Source organism: Tasmannia lanceolata, unplaced genomic scaffold (assembly GCF_043159265.1).
Source record: "Tasmannia lanceolata isolate RefF3 unplaced genomic scaffold, GAP_Taslan_0.1 ptg000005l, whole genome shotgun sequence".
Taxonomy (NCBI): Eukaryota; Viridiplantae; Streptophyta; class Magnoliopsida; order Canellales; family Winteraceae; genus Tasmannia; species Tasmannia lanceolata.
In genome coordinates, this window is record NW_027518682.1 from 3,002,034 (window position 1) to 3,008,033 (window position 6,000).

The 6,000-nt window shown below is 39.6% G+C and overlaps 1 protein-coding gene across 28 annotated transcripts in view; it reads right to left on the minus strand.

The window, feature by feature from the left end:
- LOC143877099 (F-box/kelch-repeat protein At1g57790-like) overlaps window positions 1–1,272 on the minus strand; it is a 40,181-nt gene extending 38,909 nt beyond the window's left edge. For all 28 annotated transcript variants that reach the window (XR_013250546.1, XR_013250545.1, XR_013250544.1 and 25 more), the window contains exons 1-2: window positions 1,023–1,272; window positions 389–497 (exon numbers count right to left, since the gene is read on the minus strand). The gene's annotated coding sequence lies outside the window, so the exon portion shown is untranslated. The remainder of the gene's footprint in view (window positions 1–388; window positions 498–1,022) is intronic.
- Between the last annotated feature and the right edge of the window lie 4,728 nt (window positions 1,273–6,000).

Consider the following 6,000-nt stretch of genomic DNA (forward strand, 5'->3'; position numbering starts at 1 on the left):
TGAAGATAGGGAAAAGCTTCAACAACTGCAAGTCTATCTCTAAGTGTATAGGCATAAAACTTTCCTTTGAGGCTGACAACATGCTGAATAACGGCCGCTCTAGAGCGATATACCTCCCATTTAGTATCACCTTGCCGAAAAAGGAGAATGAGATGGCAATCTTGATGCATAAAAAAGATGACCCAATTGGGATCGGTTGGGGGCAATGGCAGAAAGCATTTGTAACGACTATCTTGCATATTAAATTCTGGTCGAGGTATCTTGATCATCTCCATGGTTATAGGTTGCAGAAGCAGTAAAGAGCGTTGATCATCCTCAGTCACTAACCACCCATGAGAGGAAACCCACACTTTATTCCAAGGGCGTATATTTCTCTCATCACATTTACCTTTGGATATGCTCACGAATAGTTGGCTTTCTTCCGAAGGAAAGACAAGCCAAGGAGCTGTTTCAAGAGATGGGAAGCAGCCTTCAGATTTCACCAATTCCATATTTTCCTGATTTTAACAATAAGTGAGAGCAAATTAAATAATCAATTTGGCAATAACAACAGAAAGCAATAATCAATTTTTCCACACTCTCAGAAAAAAAACCTGTAAAACCAACTATCACCGAGAAAAAAAATAAAAAGTCATAGAAAGAACCCATAATCGTCCTTAAAATGATCGTTTTTTGCAGGAAGAGAGATTTAATAGCAATAAAAATAACAAAATTGTTTTTTTTTTTTAAATCGTGGGCGATTGGCAAAAGAAAATTCAAAACCAACATATACATGGAGAGAATTGAGCACCAACATATACCTGGAGAGAATTGACCCAACTTCAGAGAAGAAAAAAAAATAAGTAAAAATTACTATTTTTCTATGGGGTTAGCAGAAAGGTGAAGAAAAAAGGGAAATTTCAGGTTGTTTGGTAGCCTGATAAAATTGCAGAGATCAATGGAAGAAGGAGAGGGTGAGAGAAAGCAGATAAACGTAATTGTGGACTGTGGAGACTATTTCAAGAATACCAAACGTTACTTACAGCAGGATACAGAGGTTCGACGGAAATTTTTGTAATCAGCGGTGTGAGTAGGAAATAGCAGCTAGCTATAGAGGCCAAGCCATCCTTCCATTCGTCAGGGTTTGGTTTTACCTCGACGAAGGGGTGTGTATAAGGAGATATCGACAGATAAGGTTGGAGAGGATCTGATTTTAGAAAATAGAGGGTCGTGTAAAAACCTAAATATGGTACCGGAAGGGGCGTAGATCTAATTTTTAGGGGTTTCAACGACTTACATTTAGAAAATAAAGGGATTTGTATGGTAAAGTGGCGTTTGGAATGTTTGGCAATTAAAGAGAGCTTTCAAATTAGAGTGCCACGTAGGATACGATGCTGAGTTGGCAGAAGGGCAGGTGTCCACCTCAGCCTAAAACGGTTGAAAGTCTATCATCTTTAATAGAATAGAATAGAATAGATACTAGCAAAAAATCCCGTGCGATGCATAGGCCGACAATGAATGGTACATACCACATCATAGCTTGATCTAAACCGTCCATGTGATGGAACACAACATAAGCTGATCCTAGCCCTCCCATCTATAGAGGTTTCGATAATTGTTGTTCCTCTTAAGGTGCTTAGAATTCGTCAATATTTTAACAGGTGTCCTGCATTCGTAATATCAAACTTTCCGTAATTTGACCCGCACATAGTGAATAAGGAAAAGTAGTTCCCGATTTCCAAACCAACTGGGTTCAACAAGAACCAACCCGATTTGCAATTTCCTCAACCCGACCCAACCTGATTTCTAATTCGGGTTGACCCGATTTGATATGGTACCAATTGTTGACCACCTCAACTAAAGCCAGGTTGTTTTGGATTTTGAGAACCAATAATGAGTCACCAATAATCAGTTTTTAACTCACAATCGGTTCTCAAAATCCCAACCAAACAGAGCTAACAATTAACAAAGGGAAATGCTATCCGCACTACCATGTTTTGATGATCACACTCTTCACTTTATTAAAGTACAGTATGGCCCGCACCATAGGATTATCCAAACCGTCCATTGTGGACTGTGGAGACTATTTCAGTGTTGAAAAAGAAAAACACATATACATAACTTCTTCGGATGGAGCCCAAATTCGGGTTCTGGGTCTGGTCGGGTTGCCCGACAGCCCAACCCGATTTCCAATTCGGGTTGATTTTTCCCAACCCATTGTACATACCACATCATAGGTTGATCTAAACCGTCCATGTGATGGAACACAACATAAATAGGTTGTGCCCGTAAAATAATTTCGTAGGCTGATCCTAGCACTCCAATCTATAGAGGTTTTACAGGTGTCCTGCATTCGTAATATCAAACTTTCCGTAATTTGACCCGCACATAGTGAAAAAGGAAAAGTAATTTTTTTTTTCGTCATCGTTAGGAGTGCAACTTGGGTCTGAACCTGACCCAACCCTAGTAACCCATATTTTCCAACCCAACTTGATTTCTAACCCGACTGGGTTCAACCCAACCCAACCCGATTTCCAATTCGGGTCGGGTTGACCCGATTTGATATGGTACCAATTGTTGACCACCTCAACCCAAGCCGGGTTGTTTTGGAATTTGAGAACCAATAGTGAATCACCAATAATCAGTTTTTAGCTCACAATCGATTCTCAAAATCCACACCAAACAAGGACTAACAACTAACAAAGGGGAATGTTATCCGCACTACTATATTTTGATGATCACACTCCTCACTTTATTAAAGTACGGTATGGCTCGCACCATAGGATTATCCAAACCGTCCATTGTGGACTGTGGAGACTATGTCAATGTTGAAAAAGAAAAACACATATACAGAACTTCTTCATATGGAACCCAAATTCGGGTTTCGGGTTAGGTGGGGTTGCATGACAGCCCAACCTGACCCGACCCGACCCAAATTCGGGTTGAACCCGACCCGCGTGGGAACATCCAAGTCGCAATGATGGTTTCAAATTCTATATAGTGCTAATGTCCTCACTACCATATTTTATAATGGCACTACTCACCGTATTTTGATGATCATACTCCTCACTTTATTTAAATGTACGGTATGGCCCATACCATGGGATGATCCAAACTGTCCATTAGATGGGCCACTGCCTACATAGGTTGTGCCCCAAAAATAATTTTCATAGGTTGATCCGAACCCTCCGATCTATAGAGGGTTATAAGTTGATCCAAACCGCCCATGTGATGAAACACAACATCAATCGGTTCTGCCCGTAAAATCATTTCCATAGGTTGACCTAGCCTTCCAATTGATAGAGGTTTCCATAATTGTTGTTCCTCTTCAGGTGCCCGGAATCCGTCAATATTTTGCAAGTGTCCTGCATGAGTAATATAAAGTAGTTCTTTCGTCATTGTCATATGTCTTTACCTCTTCTTGGTAGTTTTCTTCCGTAATTGTCATAGACAGGTACCCTGTGTCGGTACGTTGTCGGTACTTTTCGTATGTAGATTACGATTTTACCCTCAAATAATTTCTCATAGTGATAGATGTTAGATATCAGCAAAGGGGTTAATGGTAAAAGAGTAATGCTGACATGTAAATCTCAGATAAAAAGAAAAGAAATTCCTCTCTCTCTCTCTCTCTCTCTCTCTCTCTCTCTCTCTCTCTCTCTCTATATATATATATATATATATATATATATATATATATATATATATATGTACCCGTAATACCCTGGATGGGGGTTTCACTGTTCACGCCCACGTGGACAATCCCCCCATCCGGCGTTTGATCCTATGTGGCATCCACCCTCCATCCCGCAATATAAAAAACCCAAAACGTTCAAACGATCAAAACCCCCAAACGTTGTGACTCTTCATTATCCGACGTTTCTAGCAATTTTAAACTCTTCATTATCCAAACTCTTCAATGCTAACGCGGCAGCGTGAGGATAAGGGGTGGATTTTTGGGATCTATAACTATGGTGCTGCCACGTGGCACATGTGCACTCCCCTCTATAACCGGATTTTTTAAGAAATTTTTTCTTTTTAGGAATTTGCTAGCCACCATCGCCGAGGCTACAACTCGCCTGTGCTTACTTCGAGGTGCAAAGATCGGCCGAAGTAGTACTATTTGTGCAAAGGTGGCTAGCAATACAGTTAGGAAAAAGTAATAATCATCAATTTGCTAGCCACCAACTCCGAGGCTACAACTTGTCTGTGCTTACTTCGAGGTGCAAAGATAGGCCCAAGTACTATTTATGCAATGGTTGCTAGCTATAAATCGAGCAAAAAAAAATCATTACAGCTATTTGAAAAAAGATGGGCTGAATACTAAGTTTAAAATGAAAATTAGGGACAAATGGAAGCAAAGTAGAAAAATTATGGACAAAATACCAAAACAATGTAATAAAATATGACATTTACGGAAAAAAAATTCAAATAAAATCTACACGCATGACGCATTCCAAGATATATCTCCTTTCACCGTCCTTATGTATGCAAAAGATGATATATCTCCTTTCAACATCAGCACCCTATTCATTTTCTCTTTCCAAGATATATCAACCCCCTATTCATTTTCTGACCACTTTTTCTGCTTTTTCTATTCACCACACACCCCAAAAAATCCATCCTCTTCCAATAAAACTACGCTTTCCCTGTTCTTCATCTCTTCTATAAATTTCACACCACAAAAGCTCAGAAACAGAGAACAAAAAACCCCGAGAGAAACAGAGGAACCCAACCCACCCCCAAAACCCTCTACCATTTTCCAAACTCATCTCTCACCAAACGCCAGAAAATCCTTCCTTTTTCCGTGGAAAATAAAAGAGTTTTGGACATCCCTAGCCTCTCTAATGGCTTATTCGCCTTTTGTCCGAGCCTCTTTCGTTCGCACCCCTTAAAATTAGTATCTACTCTTTATCGGACACCATTCCAATCGCCTCTTTTCCGTAATTTTTTCCCACACGCCCCTTCTCCGTATTTTATAATTTTTTTTTAAAAGCTTGTGTTCGTACCCCTAAAAATTAGGCTCTTTATAGATCCCTACAAATCACCCAAAAACACAGCCCTTCTAAATACTCCTTCGTATCTCTCTCCCTCTCATTCTATCTCTATCTCTCAAACATGGCGTCTTTTCAGAAATGCCTCTTCCCCTGCACCAAATTAAATACATTTCAGCAATGCATCATTCTATTCCAGCTTCAATATTCCAATCTAGAAACTTCAATATTCCAATCTATAGTCCTCCACACCATCTTCTCCTTGCCTCTGCCCTTCGTCAATCCCTAGAAAAATTTCTTTTTCAAACCAAATTCGTTTCCTCCATATGGAGGAGAAATTTTTGGTTTTGTGGATGTGCACCACTTTCCAACTTAAAAGAATTCAAAATTGTGATGACTAATGGGTAACGATCTGGCATATGGTCTACGTGGCATCTCAGTTTAAAACGCATAGAAACGATATCAATAAGGGAGGAAAATCTCTACGAATCCCAAATTTCTCTCTAAGAAAACCCTTTTTAGGTTATCTTTTTGCACAATTTCCAGGAAATTTGATACCTATAATAAATATCCATTAATTACTTAAAGTATGCAATAAAGCTGGGGAAATGATATTTACGTCCCTTTTGATCACTAGGGACACCCATTGCCAGTGTACTTTACAATCAAAGCCACTGGATTTTTCTAACATCAAGTACATTAGCCTCCTTTTTTGTCATTGATACACTGACTCTGGGTGTCCCTGATTTTTCTAACATCAAGTACATTAGCCTCCTTTTTTGTCATTTATACCACCTTATGTGATTCCGAGGACACCCGGTCCCGTCATACTTATCATAATCTGGGACCTTGAAGTTATGTGGTAAAACCACTGCAGAGGACATCATCAACTCAGAGACGTCAAATTTTTTCGGGCCCTGGACCTTTCTTGTGTTCCATCTCTTGAGCCAACTTCCCAAACTTCTTAGACATATACAATACTCTTCGGCATATTGTTCATCATCCATGTCAACTTCTAATGGCGAAATAG